Source organism: Muntiacus reevesi, chromosome 16 (assembly GCF_963930625.1).
Source record: "Muntiacus reevesi chromosome 16, mMunRee1.1, whole genome shotgun sequence".
Lineage (NCBI taxonomy): Eukaryota > Metazoa > Chordata > Mammalia > Artiodactyla > Cervidae > Muntiacus > Muntiacus reevesi.
This window is the reverse complement of record NC_089264.1, coordinates 59,163,438-59,186,495: the sequence shown is the minus strand read 5'-3', so window position 1 is coordinate 59,186,495 and position 23,058 is coordinate 59,163,438. Positions and strand designations below refer to the sequence as shown.

The 23,058-nt window shown below is 39.5% G+C and overlaps 1 protein-coding gene across 1 annotated transcript in view; it reads left to right on the top strand.

The window, feature by feature from the left end:
- Window positions 1-23,058, top strand: part of KCTD8 (potassium channel tetramerization domain containing 8) — a 250,101-nt gene that overhangs the window by 1,464 nt on the left and 225,579 nt on the right. The window lies entirely within an intron of this gene.

Genomic DNA, 23,058 nt, shown 5'->3' with positions numbered 1-23,058 from the left:
CGTGACCCATATAAACCTCGGATTTCCCCCGCGCCAGGGGTCTTCTGCAATTGTTATGTGTTTTGGACGCAGTGGCGCGGAGGGAACGGACTTGGGTTGTCCGAGTGCTGCTGGCAGGGTTGGAGATGAGGAAGGGACACGGTGTGCATGCGTGCACGTGTGTGTGTGTGTGTGTGTGTGTGTGTGTGTGTGTGTGTGTGTGCGTGCGCGCGCGTGTGTGGTGTATTTCCTTTCCGGGCACCTCCAGTGCGAATGAGGGATTGGATCCACTTTCCCAGGGGGAATAAATGCAGTGATTTTTCTGAACTTAGAGAACGAGAGAGAGGATTTGGAGAGCAGCTGGCACGGTGCTTTTTGTAGCGCACTTGGCCTGGCGAGGGCGATCTGCGGGTCGAGTTCCCGAACTCCGCCGAGCATCGCTGGGGCCTGGGGGTGGGCGGCGGGGCGGAGACAGTCCTCAGTGACGCGTGAAGCCAGGAGGGCCGCAGCCCCGCAGCCCGAGAGCTGTTTGGACAAATGAAAAGGCACCTGCAGGTGGCGGCGGGGGCATCATTTGGCAAACTTTTTTTTTTTTTCTTTGTCAAAATACAAGAAGACTGAAAACTTTCCTGTAGTGTTAGGGAGAGTAGCACTGATAGCCTACGCTGGAAATAAGCCCAGCGTTCACTGTATTTATTTATTTGAGTCACTCACTGGGACTCAGACAATTTTTGCACTTTATTTTGACTGGGAAAGTGGAAAGGACCTTTCCTTTCAACTCTATTGGAAGTTGCTCATTGTACATTCTAGTAACCTTGGAGGTAAGGGTGACAAAATCCACAAACTTAAGATTTTTTTTAATAGTGTTGATTTTCCTAAGAAAACCATCTCAACAGGAAAGCAAAGAAAGTGACCATTGAAGTGGTAGATAAAAAGCTAATTGTCTTAGAGAAAGATAAATATTATATCACTCATATGTGGAATTTTAATACAAATAAATCTGTATACAAAACAGAAACAGACTCTCAGACGTATAAAAAATAGTTACAGTTACCAAAGGGGGGAGGGGAGGAGGCGTGAAATTGGAGTGTGGGATTAACAAGCTACTATACATTCAATAGATACCCAACAAGGATTTACTGTATAGCACAGGCAACTGTATTCCATATCTTGTAATAACCAAAATGATAAATAATTTGAAAAAAATACATGTAAATGAATCGCTTTGCTGTACACCTAAAATTAACACTATATTGTAAATCAATTACATTTCAATAAAATCTAATTCTCTTATATATGAAAGTATTATTTGTCACAAAATAAAAAGATCAATAGTCAGAAAAGCCACTCAAAGGAAGGGACCTTTATTGACACTTTACATCTAAGCATTTATGGCATTTCAATGAGGGTTTATTTCCAAGCACTTCAGAAGATGAGAGGAAAGGAACTTCTGGCTTTTTTAAGTGACTTTTAGTTAGAGAAGATATAAGGATAAGTGCGCTGAAGTTAAGGGTCTTGCATTTCAGAATCTTTCATAGTTTTGGTCTTTTTCCCCTAGAAACTTGGGGACTTGAAAAATGTCCATTACTTTGATTATGAAGAAGTAATACAGGTTCTCTTTAAATTATGAAAAAGTGCTCAGAAATAGTATATTGAAATTGTAAACTCAGGAATTTAATTCAAAAAATGATTTGAGAGATTGTTTGGAATTTAGGATATTTCAGTTCTGGCGCTAGAAGTGAAACAAAATAAAATATTTATATTATGAATAACTACTTGCAGAGTAATCATGTAACAAATGAGTTCTGAGATTCATTCATAAAAGTCTCAAATCTAAGGAAACAACTTATAGCATTTTCCTTTGATTATCCTGTTGGGGAAAATACATAATTTCAGATTAAATATGCCTCTTTTGAAGTGATATTCCTGTATACCAACCAAATATAGTTGCCATTTTTTAATTTGTGATATAAAATTTATCTCAAACCCTGTTATACACACATTTATTTTATGCTTTGTATAGCTTGAAGCACATTTCACAAATTATATTAGAAGGGATTCCATTAATATTGGTTAATGAAAATGCACTGCATTTCCATTATGTTTAGTATAAGTAATAATGTTACGTATACCCTGGTGGCTCAGCTGGTAAAGAATCCGCCTGCAATGTGGGAGACCTGGGTTTGATCCCTGGGTTGGGAAGATCCCCTGGAGGAGGGCATGGCAACCCACTCCAGTATTCTTGCCTGGAGAATCCCCATGGACAGAGGAGCCTGGCGGGCTGCAGTCCACGGGGTTGCAAAGAGTCGGACACGACTGAGTGAGTACACACACATACAGAGTGTAGTTATCTTGTTTAGTAGCCTCTACTTTTAAAAGTCAGTGTTATTCATGAAAACAACAGCATTGGATGAACTTCTTTGACCATCGTTTTAGAGGCAGACAGGGTCTTATCATCTTTTATTTTCCCTTTGATATAATTCTTTCAAAAATATTTATTTAATGTATAACACGTATCAGTCATTTTAATAGCTTTTAAAATTCAAGCTACATGTGAATCTAGGAGTTTGAAACTACTCTGAAAATTATAGAATTGCAGTTTATACACTTGAATATCAGTTTCAACTCTTCATTGCCTTTTCCCACCCCACTTTTCCCCTGAGTTTCTGTAGAGATGGAAGGAGAGTGGCAAATGTTTCAGTAATCCCAGACACTGCTATTTGCCAAATGTGTATTCTTGACTAAATTATTTCAGTTTTCTCACCTATGTAAATGAGATTATTATAGTATGAATTTTATAGAATTTGAGAATTAATGTGCAATGCTTAGTCTAGTGCTTGACCTATACTAAGAGCTTTAAAAACGTTAGGTGTTACAATTATAGTAAAGGTTTTTTCTTGTCAGTATTAAATTTAAATTTTGTTTTATGGTAAATATGCTGCGCTGCGCTATGCTTATTAGCTTCACTTGTGTCCAACTCTGTGCAACTCTATGGACTGTAGCCCACCTGCCTCCTCTGTCTGTGGGATTCTCCAGGCAGGAATACTGGAGTGGATTGCCATGTCCTTCTCCAAGGGAGGACCCAGGGATTGAACTAGGGTCTCCTGCATTGCAGGCAGATTCTTTACCGTCTGAGTCACCGGAAGTATAGCTGATTAAACTATAAAGTTAATTACAAAATTGCTTTGCAATTAAGTGATAGCATAATACACTTTCAGAAGTTTGAAACTACCAATTTAATAATCAGATTCTTTCCTGGAACTTGGATCTTTCAGGCCAGGTTTGCTAATCACCCTCTAGTTAGTTCTTTTGGACCAATTCCAACAGAATCCTTTTCTGATTCGGGGCCAAGAAGTGTTTTAATACTCTCCATTAGGAGTTGAAACTTTGGCAATATTTTCTGACAGAAACTGAGCTAGATTCATATCCTTAAGTGCTTGTATCCAAGTCATTGGTCTCTAATGCTCAAGGTTATATACAGGTTATTAAAGATTTAATACCAGCTTCATTTGGCTACATGGACACTTTTATCTATTATCAGTCATTACTCATTATTTTATCAAGACTTTTAGACTCTGCGACATATACAGTACTATGAAATTTTGTATTATTCTTCTAATACTGAAGATGGATTGTCTTTTCTTAAAGGAAAACAATGATTTATTGTACTTTCTGTTTTTTTTTTTTTTTCTGTTGTTGTTTTGGAGGGGATGTCTCTTAAGTGTAATTAGGGCTGGTTTTAGCAATATTTGGAATCGAACAAAGATATTCCATGTTAGCATTGTATTCATGCGTGTATGCCAAGTCACCTCAGTCGTGTCCAACTCTTTGTGACCCCGTGGACTGTAACCCTCCAGGCTCCTCTGCCGGTAGGATTCTCCAGTCCAGAATACCAGAGTGAGTAGCCATACCCTCCTCCAGGGGATCTTTCTGACCCAGGGATCAAATCCGTGTCTTCACGTCTCCTGAAGGTCTTGACCACTAGCGCTGCCTGGGAAGCTTGTTATATTTCATAGACAATAGGTGATTTGCTTAGAATGTGGTATGTAGACCACCCATAATTAAAATGAACATTATATGCATCCTTTGTTTCTCATAATCAATGTGTTTACAAGACGGTAGTATTGATTCATTGCTCTTCTCTTATAGTATTTGAGTTTTGCATTCTTTGTTGGTTGAATGAAATGTGGTGTAGAAGTATACATTTCTTCATTTCTTTAGGTTCAATTGATATTCCTTAAATTTGGGATTTCCTTTTTTTTTTTTTTTTTTTAATTGTTGTGATGTGTAAAAGTGCCAGATCTCAGAACCAATGCTATTTCTGATCTGGGCTGTGGATTCTGTTGTCTTTAATGAATTTTTATATCCACCCTTTTAAATCTATTCTGATTTATTTCACTGTGTTGGGTTGAAGAAAGCTAGGTTGATTTGAAAATATTCAAATAGCTATTTAGTCCTGTGTTAGCAAACCTGTTATATTAAAAGCTTTCTAAGAAACACCTTTAAAAACCACTCTAGATGCATATCCTTAAAATTGTACATTATTTTTTTTGTCTAAAAATGCATCTACTTTTATCACCAAACATAATTTTATGAAAAAATAACTTTGTTCCTCTTATTTTTTTTTTAAGTTGATTCTTTTTCTTCTGGAGACTTAACTAGTTATTTTTATAGTTTCATGAGAAAGTTTCTTCTGAAACCACACAGCTGAATGATTTTCAAATCAATGGGGAACAGATAACTTTGTAAAATACCAAGATTCTTATTTCATGCAGATAATTGGAATAAGGAGACTGAAAATGATAGAAATCCTTGGGTGCAAAAAGTTTGGAGATCATGTCATGGCATTGGCTATTGTTTAAGAGAATTAAACTTTTATACTTGGCGTAGTACTATCTGTAAGCTTGATCTCTTAAAATGGTGTTGGGTTTAGCTTAACACTAGTAGGGTTTGGCTTTAATGTGTGGGTCAATCTTTGAGCACGTAATGAAGCAAACAGACAAAATGGCACCATGAGCCTTATTTGGCAGTTCTGTCCCTTTTGTAACTTAGAGTGCTAGAACTTAAGATATGTGTATATGAGTGTGTGAGAGAGTGGACATATGCCTTATTTAAAAGGAAAAAAATATCTTTGGAAAAAAGAGATAATATGTATGAAGTTAGCACCAATTGTTACCTATTCTTGCTATAAGTTATTGGGTCAATTAATCTAAAATATAAAAGTGATTGTCAATTTGTTGTTCAAAGGCAACTCTTCTTTGATAATGAAAGTAATACATGAAGTTTTAGGAATTTTATAAAAGAAAAAAATTAAAAATATCACCAGTCATTTCTAATAAAATGACTTCTTTCCTTCTAGCCTCTGTTCTAAATTATGAAGATGACAGACATACTTTTTGAAAGTTATGATATACTATTTAGATGGTTTATATGCCATTTTTTTTTGTTTTAGACATTTAATGCAGTTATACATTTAGTGCCACTTCCTACAAGACATTGAATTTTCTAGAGTTGGACACAACTGAAGTGACAGAGCATAGCATGGTAGATAAAAGTACAGTACACGTCCTTTGCCGCAGATCGTGTTATAAGTAAGTACTGATAGTGAACATTTTCCCTATAAGCTTAAAAAAGAGTTGATTTTTCAAAGCATTGTATGTGTAATAAAAAGAACATTTACTATGTACCTAGTTTTATGATAAGTGTTTTGTAGACATTACTTTGTTTATTTTTATTTTTTTAACATTCCTTTAGCTTGGCATTTGTTTCCTAATACTTCAGTTAGGAAACCATGATTTAGAGAGGTTAAATAAAATCTTTAGGTCATAAAACTGGTATGAGACTGAGCTGGAATTTGAATAGTTATGTCTTACTGCAAAGCCCTTCCTCTTAAGTATTTAAAAGTAATGCCTTTTTTATGCAATCAATTTGGCAAATATATTTCAATGTCTAGTGAGTATTTAAAACATAGCTCTGTGAGCAAAAATGAGAAAATTAGTAGTGTGAGCTGTATATGAATGAAGCTAATATTTCTTAATTTATGTTAATTTTTTAAAGAATGTGGAAAATTCAGTTGACCTTTGAACAAACTGAGTTTGAACTGTGAGGGCCCATCTATAAGCAGATTTTTTTCCCCCAAATGATACATATTGCGATTGTTTGAATCCAAAGTTGCAGAACCTCCAATTGAGGGACCAACTACAAAGTCGTAAGCAGATTTTCCACTGAGCAGAACTTAGTAGCCCCTATCTTGTGAGGATCTAGTGAACTTCATTTTGTTATCGCTACTCTAGTTTTTAAAAGATATCTTGAAATACATTGAAGAGGTATTGCAATTTCATGATTGATATATCAGTATCAATTTTACTTATTAACGTTGGGTCAGAGTTGTTAAAAAAAAGCAAGTCAACCTCACTGGCAATAATAGCACCTAGCTTCATTCACCAGTTAAACTTATTTTAATGCTTGTTCAGCAGTTGGCATGTAAACTTGGAATATAATTTCTACCATATTGTAACTACTAAATCGTATTTACATGAGGGAAAATGAGTTAAATACAACAAAAGAATAAAAAATATATGTAGTATTGATTTCAGGTCACCAAAATAGTGAGTGATTTCACCATTCAGTTGTGCTAATTCCATTTCTTACACCAGTTATAATAACAAAACCCTTGAGCATAGATGGAATCCACAGTATATGCTGTTTCCTTTCATCTTGTATAATTAGACATGTTGTCTTATTTCTGATACAAGGAGACGAGGGAGAGGAATACCGTGTTTAGAAAGAGACAATACTAGAATCTCTTGGTCCCCACTCACAAAAAGTCAAAAGCTTGAACTCTGAATGATTTTCTACTTTTTAGTCACATTCCTTGAAAAATCTGGCTCTAGTTTTTAGAGCTTGGAAAATAATCTCCCTTGTGAAGGGAAAGTGAAAGAAACAATATTACTCATCTTATAGGTTTATAATGAGTATTAAATGTAGTAATCCATATAAAACACTTAAAAGACTATCAGGTAAAATTAAGTGCTCAATATATGCTAGTTAGTGTCACTTATTAATATCCTTAAAATATCTATTTTATTCCATTTCTCTACATTATGAATTCATAATACCAAATTTCTTTTTATTTTTTTAAGGAAATGAATAGCAGTGCCTATTCAGAATTGCTCTAGAAAGTTCCTATTATCACTAGTGAAATTAAAAAAAGATATTGACATCCTAAGTAGGAAATTTTTTGCCTTTTCATACTGTTCATGGGGGAGAAATATCAACAACCTCAGATATGCAGATGATGCCACTCTAATGGCAGAAAGTGAAGAAGAACTAAAGAAAGAGCCTCTTGATGAGGGTGAAAGAGGAGACTGAAAAAGCTGACTTAAAACTCAGCATTCAAAAAATTAAGATCATCGCATCTGGTTCCATCACTCATGACAAATAGGTGGGGAAAAAGTGGAAGCAGTGGCAGGTTTAATTTTCTTGAGCTTCAAACTCACTCTAAATGGTAACTGCAGCCATGAAATGAAAAGACACTTGCTTCTTGGAAGGAAATCTCTGAAGAACCTAGACAGCATGTCAAGTAGCAGAGACATCACTTTGCCAACAAAGGTCCATATGGTCAAAGCTATGTTTTTTCCAGTAGTCATGTATGGATATGAGAGTTGGACCATAAAGAAGGCTGAGCATCAGTTGACGAATTGATGCTTTCAAACTGTGGTGCTGGAGAAGACTCTTGAGAGTCTCTTGGAAGCAAGGAGATCAAACCAGTCAATCTGAAAGGAAATCAACCCTAAATATTCATTGGAAAGACTGATGCTGAAGCTGAATCTCCAATACTTTGGCCACCTGATGTGAAGAACTGACTCATTGGAAGAGACGCTGGTGCTGGGAAAGATTGAGGGCAGGAGGAGAGGGCGGCAATACAGGATGAGATGGTTGGATGACATCACCAATTCTGTGGATGTGAACTTGGGCAGACTCTGGGGGATAGTGAAGGACAGGGAAGCCTGGCTTGCCCTAGTTATGAGGCTGCAAAGAGTCAGACACGATGTAGTCACTGAGCAATGATCAAGGTAGAAAATTAATTGTAGCATATTATTAAAATAAGTTTATTCTAGTTCTTCAGTTTTTAGGGGAAAGATGCGTTCTTTCTGGTCTAATGCTGGTCCCCACGCAGTTTTGTCACAAATAACAGAAATACTGGTATTCAGTGGTTATTGTCCCAAACTGTGGTTTTTACTGGGGCAGAGCACCTCTAAACCACATTCTGTACTTATATTTCTGATTAAGCCTTTGGCTTTGATTTTCAGCAGTTTTATGCAAGAGAATAAATTATCACAGGCCCAGGGAGCTCAAACATTGCTTAGAGTTTGGGTATTGGACCAGAGGATTTCAGATTAGATTTTGGATTCAAATACTTATTTCCACAATTTTTAGAAAACTGTTAGTTTTCACCTCAATCAGCTCCTATTGAAACTACTCTATACATTTTGAATGTAAGTGTTTTTGTTACTAAAAAGTCCAGCTATTTGAAGAAAGCATAGTGATGTGAGGGAGATGCTGGCAGCCATTCAGAGATAATTCTCCAGTATTTTGGCCTCTTTCTTCTGGTTGGTAAAGGCTGCATCTCTTTGCAGGTGGCGGGTAAGGATTCATTCATAGGATTCTAAAGTGACTTCCAGTTTTGATGGAAAAGTTGCTGCAGTGGCAATTTTATAGTGAATTGTGGGAAGAAGTGGTGATTGTGGTGATTTTAAGTTATTGGTGTAAAATCTATACGGTGATCTTTGGGCGAATCCCTCTAATGTTGATCTTGACTTGGAATGAAAAAGAGAGTTGGCAATAGGTGTCTCTGGGCTATTGTCTTAATCTTCCTTGTTATGGATATTTGTTTTATTTTGGGCTAACTTTACTTTGTTTTTCATGTAGAAAATGGTAGAAATTGATCTTTCTTTCATGTTACCTCCTTGGAATTCCATCAATAATATGTTCCAAGTAATCTGTGCTGAATAAAAATAGGCTCTTTGTTCTAATTTTAGTGTGCTGCATTGTCATTTTTTAAAGAGAATATGTTGAGTATGCTGGTGTTAACAGAATATTTATTGAGGGTGAAACCTTTTCACACACTGTCTTATTTAATGATTTCCAAAGAAACACTCAGAAATACAAAGACTACCAAGCTAAGAGAAATCCAGTTTAGATTAATTTTATTCCTGATCCATTTGTCTTATTTACTCTATATTTATTCATGCATTTATGGTCAGTATTATATACAGGAGTCTGTTAGATGCTGAAGATGCGCTAGGAAGCAGTGGTGAGCACCTCTCCTGATTTTCACAATCAGGGCAATGACACACGCATGTGCCGGTCGCACGCTGCTCACCTCCGCTGCTGCTGCTCAGGCCCGTCAGTCGTGTCCGATCTGTGGACTGGAGCCCGCCAGCCTCCTCTGTCCATGGGGTTCTCCAGGCAAGAATGCTTGAGTGGGTTGCCGAGCCCTCCTCCAGAGGATCTTCCCCACCCAGGCATCGAACCTTGGTCTCCTGCATTGCAGGCAGGTTGTTTACCATTGAGCCGCCAGGGAATCCTATCTGCTTAACTCTAGATTGTACTTAGTAGGTCTAAGTGTATAACAGTCAGTGGATTGTGTATCGCACACGAGCAACACACACTTGGGAGCCTTTGAGTGGTGATCCTGCTCATGGCCAAAGACCAATTATGCCTCTGATATTCTGACCACAAGAATAGAGACCCGTGTGTGTGTGTGTGTGTGTGTGTGTGTGTGTGTGCTCGCATGAGCCTGCACAGAGATATGACCAGTATGACTCCTTGAACCATTGCTGTCAGTTAAAAACATTTGCCCTCTGACCTATGATTGAATAATGACCAGTATGTGTTTGAAAAATGTGACAGTTATTAATTTTGACCTTTGGTTGAAATTGCCTGTTTAGAAATAAACTCAGTATTGCAAATGATAATCTTTCTGGCTTCTACATTATACCTCACTCCCTTTTTGAGAAATTTTACCTCTTGAAGAAAAGCAAATTCTATTTAGGAGTCCAGATTTTGCCATACTACTTACAGATGTCTGTTGTATGTGAAGAAATCCTAAAGTCAAATTAAAATGAAGATTTTTTTCCTGGTGTCCTTTGACAGATAATCTGTAATTAAGATTAAATTTGAAATGAAAATGGTTATTAGATATTCCTTTTCATTTCAGTTAAGCAGACATGTGATGGATTGATTTAGCATGTTTCACAGACAGTGGTAAAATGATATATATTGGGCTGGCCAAAAATTTGTTCAGATTTTTCCATGGGATTTTATGGAAGAACTCGAATGAACTTTTTGGTCAATTCAATACTTGCTTTGTAGCAAGAAATATGGAACTTGTTAACAATTGCTAATATTACTAGGAACTGGAAACATGAGTAAATATGCTAGGAAGTCCAGCATTGAAATTTCTGTAGCTTTGAATAATCATTTACATCTCTTCTGCTGGACTGATGTGTTTCTAAGGCATGCAAGAACCATTAAAATATTCCAGTTTTTACTTTCTATGTTAGCATGTTTGGATAGTAAACTTAGTTATTTCAAGCTGTCTTGTTTTATGGTTGATACTATCAAACTATATTCATCATTATTATAACTTAGTACTTAGCACTCATACTGAGAAGCTTGGTAATAATAAGTATTTGGTACCTCACAATTTTAGTGCAAGCACCAGACTCTAGAGACTAATGTCTATAATGTTTGTTAAACTGTATTTTATGGACTGAAATTGTGCCCCCCCCCCCCCCCCCCCGCCACCAAAGATATATTGATTCCTTGACCATCAGCACTTCAGAATCTGACCTTACATGGAGACAAGGTCTTCACGAAGGTAATCAGTTTAGAATGAGGTCATTAGAGTGGGTCTAATCCAAAAGACCCTGATGCTGGGAAAGATTGAGGGCAGGAGGAGAAGGGGACGACAGAGGATGAGGTGGTTGGATGGCATCACTGACTCGATGGGCATGAGTTTGGGTGGACTCTGGGAGTTGGTAATGGACAGGGGGCCTGGTGTGCTGCACTTCATGGGGTCCCAAAGAGTCAGACACAACTGAGTGACTGAACTGACTGAATCCAATATGACTGGTGTCATGAAAAGGAGAAATTTTGGACAAAGAGATATAAGTATCCATGCACACTGAGAGAACAGCTCGTGAGCCTAAAGGCGGAGATCACACGATGCATCTACGAGGAGAGGGATGCTAAGACTGTCAAGAAACCAACAGAAGTGGGGATAGAAGCACCACAGATTCTTGCTCATATCTCTCAGGGAGAGCCAAAGCTTCTAATACTTTGACCTCGGACATCTAGCTGTGAGAACTATGAGATAATACGTTTTTGTTGTTTAAGTCACCCAGTTTCTGGTATTTTGTTACGGCAGCTCTAGCAAAGTACCAGAGTAATTTTAAACTCTTTATCTTGTAAAACATCTGGGAAAAGTTTGAAAGACAATGCTGAATGCCCTGTATTTTTCAGAGATCTTAGTGGTAGACAGCACACTCCATTCTAGATAATTTATACCGGGAAATGTATTAAGTATGATATCAATGGCACATCGATTGCTGGGATGTCTAAGCTTCCAGGAATTCCCAACCACACCACAGAACAGGGCTGGTAAGGGGTTTCTGCCTTGCAGTGACGTGGGAGCTCAGAACGTGGCAGCGGCCTCGTAGTTGCAGCGTCCGGCCGCACGGTCTGCTGTGCCTGCTCACTCAGTCACGTCTGACTTTCTGCGACCCCATGGACTGTAGCCCACCAGGCTCCTCGGTCCGTGGGGATTCTCCAAGCAGGACTGCTGGAGTGGGCTGCCATGCCCTCCTCCAGGGGATCTTCCCCGCCCAGGGATCGAACCTAGGTCTGCCGCACTGCAGGCAGATTCTTTACCGTCAGAGCCTCCAGGGATGCCCAGCCAAGTAGGATCATCAGGAAACTGCCTGTCTCCCGTTACACTGCAGTTGACAAGTGTCTGGTTGAGCAAGCTGAATCACGCATGGAACTCTGGCTATAAGAGAGTCTAGGAAATGTAGCTTTGAAAACCGAAACAGTAAATCTTTATGGTACATTATCAACACTGGTCTGTTTTAAGCCTAATTCTTTATTTGTCCATTAATTTTTATCAGAGTATAGTTGCTTTACAATGTTCTGTTAATTTCTGCTCTACAACAAAGTGGATCAGTTACGGGTGTGAAACTTTCTCAGTCATGTCCGACTCTGCAGTGCTATGGACTGCAGCCCGCCTGGCTCCTCTGTCCATGGGATTCTCCAGGCAAGAACACTGGAGTGGGTTGCCATGCCCACCTCCAGGGGATCTTCCCAACCCAGGGGTCAAACCTATGTCTCCTGTGTTTCCTGCGTTGCAGGTAGGTTCTTTACCGCTGAGTCACCAGTTAAAATAATAAAAAAGAAGGCATATATGCACATGTAAATGGATTCCTGGTGACTCAGCTGGTAAATAATCCGCCTGCAATGCAGGAGATCTGGGTTTGATCCCTGGGTTGGGAAGATTTCCCTGGAGAAGAGAACAGCTATGCACTCCAGTATTCTTGCCTGGAGAATCCCATGGACAGAAGAGCCTGGCGGGCTGCAGTCCATTGGTTCGCAGAGTTGGACACGACTGAAGTGAGTGAGCGCACACAGCACAGGAAATGTGAACCATTCAGTTTTTACAATTCATCCTCATAACAACCTTTCTAATGAGTTTATTTTCATTTCTTTTTTTTTGTCTTTTTTTTTTCATTTCTTTTTATTAGTTGGAGGCTAATTACTTTACAATATTGTAGTGGGTTTTGTCATACATTGACATGAATCAGCCATAGAGTTACACGTATTCCCCATCCCGATTCCCCCTCCCACCTCCCTCTCCACCTGATCCCTCTGGGTCTTCCCAGTGCACCAGCCCCGAGCACTTGACTCATGCATCCAACCTGGGCTGGTGATCTGTTTCACCATAGATAATATACATGTTTCGATGCTGTTCTCTCGAAATATCCCACCCTCGCCTTCTCCCACAGAGTCCAAACGTCTGTTCTGTACATCTGTGTCTCTTTTTCTGTTTTGCATATAGGGTTATCCTTACCATCTTTCTAAATTCCATATATATGTGTTAGTATATTATATTGGTCTTTATCTTTCTGGCTTACTTCACTCTGTATAATGGGCTCCAGTTTCATCCATCTTATTAGAACTGACTCAAATGTATTCTTTTGAACGGCTGAGTAATATTCCATGGTGTATATGTACCACAGCTTCCTTATCCATTCGTCTGCTGATGGGCATCTAGGTTGCTTCCGTGTCCTGGCTATTATAAACAGTGCTGCGATGAACATTGGGGTACACATGTCTCTTTCAGATCTGGTTTCCTCTTCATTTCTTTCTTTTCTTTTCGGCCACACCACTCGGCTTGTAGGATCTTAGTCACCCAACGAGGAATCAAACCCACAGCCTCGCAGTGAAAGCATGGAGTCCTCACCACTTGACTGCCAAATGATACTTCATTGTTGTTTTAAATGTCATTGCTCTAATTACTGATGGTGGAAATGCACTTGTTAGCTCTTCAGTCATTGTAGATTAGAAGTGCGTTGAAAAGACCTTGAGTGAACTGGTCAAGAGGATCCATTTCAGTCTATCCCTTTGACCACCTTCTTTTTGTATTAAAATTCCAACCATGGCAATAGCGTGATCAACACACGTTCCTCCTTAACATGATGAAATTGCCTTTCATGCACGTGAATATTTTCCCAACCTTTCTCCCTAAAGGGCGACCCAAACTCTCATCAGCCGTGCCTCCATCTTTGGGTTATGTACAGTGCATTGTAATGAGGTCCGAATGTGATTTCCTTGTGGAATGGTCACCTATAAGTTAATGTATTAATGTATGTTATTTGTCCTCAGTGCATTCAATGAACAGTCTCAAGTAGGAGTAGGATGACTTCAGTGAAAGCTTTTGCTCTAAAAATGGGAGAATAGGAGACACCACACACAGCAGACAGCAGAACCTGCCTTTACCAGCAACAGAACAAATTCCTTGTTAAAGCCAGCTGGCAGCACCTGCTTCTGCCGTTGAGTGACATTCCCTTCCTCACCTGCTGTCCTTTATGGTTCTTCCCTTACCTTCTGGGGATTCTTTCCTTTTAATTGTCCTCTGTGGCCCAACTGAGGCAGATGTTGGCAGCACATCCTCTTTGTAGAGATTTCACAGCTCATTTTCTGACTCTGGATTCGGGGGCTTGAGGGTTGCTTTACGGTTAGATAGCCCAGGTTATTGCTGGCCAATCTTGCAGTTTCTTGGGCAAAAGATTGCTTCAAAATTGAACTGCGGTTTTGGTCAGGTTCATGAGTGAATTAAGAACAACAGAAATCTCGTGCCATGTCATTTTTAGGCCTGAAGACTCTTTAATATGTGACCTGTGCGAATCACTCACTTCCCCCTCTCTTAACTCGATGGTCTAGGCGAATGGTGCCAGCTTTGTCAGCGGGGCAGTCACCCTTGTATGAAAGAGCAGTACTCCTGCTAAGGTCTGTCTTGTCAAGGCTGTGGTTTTCCCAGTGGTCATGTATGGATGTGAGAGTTGGACTATAAAGAAAGCTGAGCGCCGAAGAATTGATGCTTTTGAACTGTGGTGTTGGAGAAGACTCTTGAGAGTCCCTTGGACTGCAAGGAGATCCAACCAGCCCATCCTAAAGGAGATCTTTCCTGGGTGTTCATTGGAAGGACTGATGCTGCAGCTGAAACTCCAATACTTTGGCTACCTTATGTGAAGAGTTGACTCATTGGAAAAGACCCTGATGCTGGGAGAGATTGGGGGCTGGAGGAGAAGGGGACAACAGAGGATGAGGTGGCTGGATGGCATCACCAACTCGATAGACATGGGTTTGGGTGGACTGCGGCAGTTGATGATGGACAGGGAATCCTGGCATGCTGCGGTTCATGGGATCGCAATGGGTCAGACGTGACTGAGCGACTGAACTGAACTGAACTATTGCAATAAGAACCACATTTTCTATTCCAAATCATACTCATCAGCTCCCTAAAAACAAATGCACTCATTAGTTTGAGGTGAAAGGGATTTATTAGGGATATACACATCTCATAGAAGCATAGGAAGGATGGAAGAAATAAATCTCAGAAAGGAAGACTTTAAGTCACTCTGGGGACCTGGCCACCTGTGGGGCTGCTGCCGTTGCCACAATCAGGGAACTAAGAGTAAGAATCTGCCAGCAGAGCTGCAGACAGCTTCCCCTGCAAAACCGTGACGCCCTGCTCCCTGCCTCCTCTGCCTTCTGCGTGAAAGTCTGTAGGAGGACGACTGAATCAGGCAACGAGGATTACATCTAGAATCCCATCTGAGTGGAGTCAGGAAATTCCATGGTCTTCATCTGTCTAGCCTTTTCCTGCTAGTACACAGCAGATCCGTCCATATTCTGTACCGCCTGTGCCTCACTTATCTTTAAGAAGCACATATGAAAGGCTTTTTCTTTTTGTCAAAGCGCCTACATATATATACATATTCATCTGATCTCTGCAAAAACATTATTGCATAACTCCCCTTATGGGAGTTCTTTTATATACTAAGTGTGTATGATAGAAATGAGACTAGTAATTTTAATGTCATCATTTCAGTGTAAGTTGTCAATGAGGAACAAGTATAGGAATACTGGATAATAAGAAAAATACCCACGGAAAAAATATATATGTGCGTGTATATATATGTATACATGTCTGTACATATATACTGTACATATATGCTGAATGTTAGACATCTACCATTTAGTAATGTTGACATGTGTGTGGATTCTGGCAAAGATTAGGGAAAATCACTGGATCTTGGCTGATCTTTTGCCTCTGTCACTTTGTAGTTATTGATTGCAGGAAAATCTCTTAAATACTTGGAGATTATTTTCCCATCTCTCATCGAAGAGTGGTGTGAGCGTAGATGGGATGATCCGTGTCAAGTGTTTTTAGCTCCTCAGTTAAATTGCCGTGTATAAACTGAGGCCATAGTAGCAACATATAGATATAGCTTCGAGGTAAAGCTCTGAGGAGGAAGCTGGTAAAGGCACCGTCTCATTTTCCACATCACGTACGACGCAAGCTGAGGGTTCTACCCTAGCTACGTGCAGATGAATAACTTTTGCCTGGCATCGGAATGTGAATTTAAGTCCCTAAAGTGCAAGATACAGGGCGGATGTAAAAAAGATTCTAGCAACAGTAATGCCCGTACAATGTAATAGATAATCCTTCAAAAGCCCATGACTGATGGGAATTACTAGGTAACTTTAAATCGCCAGAGAAATTAACTGTTAAACCTGATGCAGATTTTTTTTTGCCCGTCAAGTTAACGGGATAATTTCACATTAAATCTATTCTCCTTTCCTTATGAGATGAAGCCTCACACTGTTTGACACTCTGTCGTTAAGAGTGGTATATACTAGTTTGGTTTCTTAAATGAAATTAAAGGTGGTGATTGCTTTAGTTAGAGAGGGTAATTTTTTAAACTAGACTTATTTTCCACGCTTTACTCAGTGAAGTCTCACACTATGTGTGGCACCAAATGCTCACCTAGCAAAAGTCTGTTGATATGGTCAGGGAAGCTGTGTGATGGGTGAGTTGTTTTAGTTGCTCAGCCGTGTCCGACTCCGCGAACCATGGACTGTAGCCCATTAGGCTGCTCTGTCCGTGGGATTTTCCAGGCAAGAGTACTGAAGTGGGTTGGGTGAGTAGAGACATACTAAAACTGGTCTTAAGGAGGAGGGCTCCGGAGTAAACCAGAGCTGCATTCTTATTCAAACTCTTTTCATTAATAACTGTGTGACTCTGGGTAAATCTTTTCTGTATCCAAACCATGGTTTCCTCTTTTGTAGATTATTGAAATAATAGTACATATTTCAGAGGGTGCTTTGGGAATTAAATTGTATGATGCAAATAAAACACGTGGCATAGCGTCTTATTCGAAGTCAAGGTTATTGGTTATTGAAAGTGTACTGTCTTACTTATTATTTATAAAGAACAGTGACAATACAGAGGAAGTGGCTATTACCTGAACTCAGTGCAGGGGAGGTGGGGATTGGTTCAGAAAGGCATTTGAGAAAAGATAGCATTGAGAAGTATTGGCTGAACAGTGTGCATCCATGTGAGGGTTTGGGGGCTTTGTTAGGTAGGCATGAAGTATTAGAGGATAGGTTGGTCTGGCTGGATATCAAGAAACCCGTTGGGGGAAAACTTTGGAAGTCTAGGCAGTGGAAGGATGTTGCTGTACATTTTATGTTAGCCAAAGGATATTAAACCAGAAAAGGACATGGCTAAATATGCATTTTCAAGAAGCAACTACAGCAGCAGAGTGAGACGTAGAATCGGGGAGATTGAAGTTACTTGGTTAGTTAGTGGTTATGGTAAAGGTTCAGGCTAGGAATAAACTGATGTGCTCCAGTAGAGATGGGGAGTAAGAGATACATTCTATTCTATGGAAGTAGCGTAGTCAACTGAACTTTGGGCTAAAGCAAAGAGCTAAAGCATCTGGCAGCTTTCCAGTGATTCATTTACCTCCTTTACCAGGTGAATGCCTTGGGAGAAAGGAAAGAAGGCAGCTGACTTGGTTTGATCTCCTTGTCAACTGGCTCTGCAAGTAAACACATGAGTGATCTTTCTAGGAAGAAAAGATATCTAGTACATGTCTTTACCAAACGACCCTAAGGGATGAGTTACAGTGAATAAGCACAAAGTCTATATAGGGAATGGAAAAGTCCGTATAGGCATAGATCCCTGGACGATACCAAGTGGGCTATTCGTTTTTCTGAGTATATAAAATATGGAAGATTTGTCTGTCCTTGTTTGTGTGGGGAGCCCCATAAAACTTCCCTTAAATTCCTCAGTGATCATTCTGGGCCTGAGAGTGACTGTTCTGTGTGGGAAGGAAGGAACGAAGGAGTCATTTGGGATGTCCCAGACCACTCTTGGTTTCGTCTCAGCCTGTCTGTTCTTTAAATTGTCAGTAAAACGTAATACTCTGATCTGTTTCATGGGCATCCAGTGCGATCCTTTGGTTGTGTGTCTTTGTTCCAATGTTTTGACCTGTTGGGTGTAGGGAAGAGGGTCAGAGACACGCAGGGGAGGACCCCAGTTGGTGATGGCCACGCCCGAGGGCGCATACTGGGGGAGGCAGGCCCGTCCCTAAGAGGATGATCAGACCAGCTTTAGACCTGCTGCATTTGAGGCATCTGCAGTTTTCAAGTGGAAACGTCTCAGAATGCAGGAACTAGAGCTTAGAGAAATGGTCAGTTAATTTGGAGAGGAAGAGAACTGTGCTGAGGCTGTTGAAGGAGTCGGCTGGTAGAGGGGCCTGCGAACAGCATTGTGAAAGGCCAGTGGAACAGTGGACGTTTCGAGAGAGACGTGGTCGTGGCGTCTATGGGAAAAAACACGTTTTAAGCACACACACAAAAAGTGCGTTAAAATGTGTTGCGTTTATTTATTTTGTGGCCGCACGGGGTCTTCGTCGCTCTGCGTGGCCTTCTCTGCTTGTGGGGGTGCTGCCTGCTCTGCTCTGGTGCGCGGGCTTCTCATCGCCGTGGCTCCTCGTGTTGCAGAGCCGGATTCTCGGGCGTGTGGGCTTCGGAAAGAGCGGCGTGTGGCCTCAGTAGTTGTGCTCACGGGCTTAGTTGCTCCACGACATGTGGAATCTTCCCTGATCAGGGGTCGAACCCACGTGCCCTGCATCGGCAGGCAGATTCTTATCTGCTGTGTCCCTAGGGAATGGGTTTTTAAACAGAACAGTATAAGTGCTTCGAGGGTTGACCATCTATTAAGACTGAAAACATCAATTAGATTTACCAAGTTAGGAGCTCATTAGTGATTTGAAAGATAATTAAAGAAAATTATAAACCATAGTGGTGACAAATTGCATGTTGGGAGTGGGCTCTGATGTGGGTGCAGAAGTAGCAAGGGTGGATGATGGGACTCACCCAGCTTGTGGATTCCTGGTGTGGGCGCTCTGAAGGACAGCAGAAGCTGGTGAGGGGTGCTGATATGTCAGCAGTTGGTGCAACTAGTAGCTGCCTTCAGGATGCGTCAAGCAGCCCATAGCGCTGTGATGATCTCGGGAACTTGTAATAGCACCTGGGATGTTGCTTAAACTAGAATATTTGTTTCCTACTGAGTTAGAACCTCTGGGGAGTAGTGCCTGAGAATATTCTTTCCAGATTCATGTTTAAGAACTTCCCTAATTATAAACAAGTGGGTACTGAGAAAAATGATGGTTTGCTAAAATAATAAGTTAAAAAATAGGACAGAGATCTGTATCATAGAATGCTGATATTAAAAAAAAGATGCAAGTCAGTGTTCAGGCATTTAAAAGCCTAGAAGGAAATGCCCTTAGTTATTACTAGGTTGTAGGATTTTTAAATAACTTTTAATTTTGTAAACTGTTCACTTTCAGCTTATATTTTTATAATTTAAAATAAATTAAAGTTATTACAAATTGGTAGCTAATAAATATTTCTAAGTACTAGATTATAGATACAGATATGATACTATCTTAAAGAAAATGTCTTTAATAAAGATAGAAGGAAGAAAGAACATTAAGAACATTTTATATCTGAATAAAGGAAATGGAGGGAAAGATAGCTGAGAGGAACATGGAGTAAACGCAGAACTTTGTGTATGAAAAAGAAATTCCATGTATAACATAGTTTTGCTGAGAGTGGCTCACCCTCTAACATGTAAAGGCCATAAATGTTCAGACTCTCAGGTTTTACCCATTATTATAATCAAGACCTAAACTGTTCGGATCAGTTTAGTCGCTCAGTTGTGTCCAACTCTTTGTGACCTCCATGGACTGCAGCATGCCAGGCTTCCCTCTCCATTACCATCTCCCAGAACTTGCTGTCCATCGAGTCGGTGATGCCATCTAATCATCTCGTCTTCTGATGCCATCTAATCACCTCTGTCTTCCCCTTCTCCTCCTGCCTTCAATCTTTCCCAGCATCAGGGTCTTTTCCAATGAGTTGACTGTTTGCATCAGGTGGCCAAAGTATTGGAGCTTCAGCTTCAGCATTAGTCCTTCCAATGAATATTCAGGGTTGATTTCCTTTCGGATTGACTGGATTGATCTTCTTGCAGTCCAAGTGACTCTCAAGAGTCTTCTCCAACACCACAGTTTGAAAGCATCAATTCTTTAGCACTCAGCTTTCTTTATGGACCAACTATAACATCCATACATGACCACTGGAAAAACCATAGCTTTGATTAGACGGACCTTTGTCGGCAAAGTAATATCTCTGCTTTTTAATATACTGTCTAGGTTGGTCATAGCTTTTCTTCCAAAGAGGAAGCATTTTTTAATTTCATGACTGCAGTCACCATCTGCAGTGATTTTGGAGCTCAAGAAAATAAAGTCTGTCACTGTTTCCATTGTTTCCCCATTGATTTGCCATGAAGTGATGAGACCAGATGCCATGATCTTAGTTTTCTGAATGTTGAGCTTTAAGCCAACTTTTTCACTCTCCTCTTTCACTTTCATCAAGAGGTTTTTTAGTTCCTCTTTACTTTCTGCCATAAAGGTGGTGTCATCTGCATATCTGAGGTTATTGATATTTCTCCTGGCAATCTTGATTCCAGCTTGTGCTTCATCCAGCCTGACATTTCATATGTACTCTGCATAAATGTTCAGTAAGCAATGCTTATAAATTGTTTAACTATTGATTAAGCAATGATAATGTCCAGAATAGTTCTAGGTGCTAAGGATTAAATGGTGAAAATCCATGCTAAACCCCTTAGTGTGTTTTACTTAACTTTCATTGATAAAACCTTTTTGTTTCCAAGCCAAAATGAAATATCACTGTATATTTATGAATGCAAAGCTAAGTGTTGGTCAGACCTAATGTAAACCTGAGTGTGTGATTCTCACCATCCAGAGGAGCAGAAGACTCGCTGACCTCAGTATTGGCTCCATTTTCTTTTGTTCTTCCAGAGGCAGATAGACCAAAACTAGTAAATCACCTTTAATTGTGGAACTAATCTATAATAAGCAGGGTTTTTTTCCTTCTGTTTTAAACACTTCTTAAAAATCCAGATATTTAGGCTATTGGGTGTATTCCTTTCTAGAACTGCCATAACAGAGTACCACAGATCAGGTGACTTAAAAAACAGAAATTTGTTTTCAGTTCTGGAGGTGAGAAATCTGAGATCAAGGTATTGGCTGGGGTCATTGAGATCACTGATTTCTTCCAAGGCCTTTCTCCTTGGCTTTAGATGGCTGACTTCTGTTTACCCACATGGTCTTCCCTCTAGTATGTATGCATCCTAATCCCCTCTTCTAATAAGGATACCAGTCATATCAGATTAGGGGCTCCCCTATTTATTTATTCAACTTTATCTCTTTAAAAACTTTACATCTCCAATATAGTCACATTATAAGGTATTAGGGGTTAGGACTTTGTCATATGAATTTTGGAGAGATACAATTCAATCTATAACAATGGACTCAAAAAAGAATAACAATGAAATGTTTCTTAATATTATTATAGCAGTTGCTTTGGTAGATGTTCTCTATGATTAAATTAGCAGAAGTAGATATCATTTCCATAGTTAAATTTAGGGGTTGACTTTTTGGAGTATTTTAAATAATACGACTATGTGTTTAGTTAGCTTTTCAGGACTAAAGTTAGAAGCAACTACTAAATTCATCTTTGGTGGACAAATCTAAATTATAGAGAAACAGCCTCACACTATTATATCAAAAATTGCTTTTTATTGACTTTTCCCAAACAGTATTTAAGAGTCTTTTAGTTTTTTTGTAAAAAGTATTATTCTGCTCCAGATTTCTCATTCTTTTGTACTAACTTTTGCTTGTCAGTGTAAAGGCAGAATATATTGACAAGGAAGGGAAAATGGCTATATATGTTGTGTGTATGTGGGAGTCTATCTAATTATGTAGAAAAGCAGGGTCATATAGTAGAAAGAACCCTGGAAATGATGGGCTGGGAGTGGGGACATTTAGGTAAGACTCTTAATAGCTGCTACTGCCTGTTGAGAAAATTATAGGTAAGTAGTTAGGCTGGTGAATGACCAGTGTACATGTTGGGGAAGTTGGTGGGGTACCGAGAAGAGTCTCCTTAAGGCCATAGATATGTCTTTAGAAAAGATTGGCCAACCCATATTATTTAATAGTACTTATCTGGGTAGGAAGGGTAGACAGAGGTTATTGCATAAAATCAAACTGGAACCCATTTGGCTGGTTCAAAAATGGATTGTTTTAGAGAAAACCTATAGAAACTATTAGTGCTACTTTTTGGGGCATAGTTCAGTATGACATTATGATATCACATATATTGTTTTTACCATCAGCATCTGAAATTGTGTGAGCTCTCTCTGAGTGAATTTTACTATTAAGTCAAGTCACAAGGATTATTCAGAAGTCTCACTAATACTTATGGAAGAAATTAAAACTTTCTTTAGGATAAAACTTAAGAATATATAGAAAGTGTATGGATATGCTGATTACGGGACTCTATATTGTAAGCATCTCACCTGTTCATATCTAGTGGGATTAAAAAGCTTATAATTTCTCCATTATTGCTGATTTATATAAATAATAATCTCATGGTACATTTATTACTTACTTGTTTTCCCTGCTAACTTTCTACCCTCCATTTGTCTAAAGAATTCTTGCTTTTGCCTTTAAAGGGAGATGAAGTTCATTGTCTCTTGTGGATCATTCTCGAGAACTTTTTCCAGCTTAAATTAACAGAGGAATTGGGTCACTTTTTATTGAGCAGACAGAATGTAGACGTTCTCTGGAATCACAGCTGTGTCAATTAATGAACTGCAGAGAAGCTCTTGTTTCACTGATGTCTTGACAATTCACAAAATAATTAACAGCATAGCTGTTTTACTAATGGAATGTTTTGTGTCCAGAGTGTTGAAATTACTTACTTCAAAAATTGCTGAAGAGTGGAAAGACATGTAGCCTGCGCTGTGTAATGGGCAGTCACTGAACAAACTGTGAGTGTGCCAACTTCACTGATTCAGGT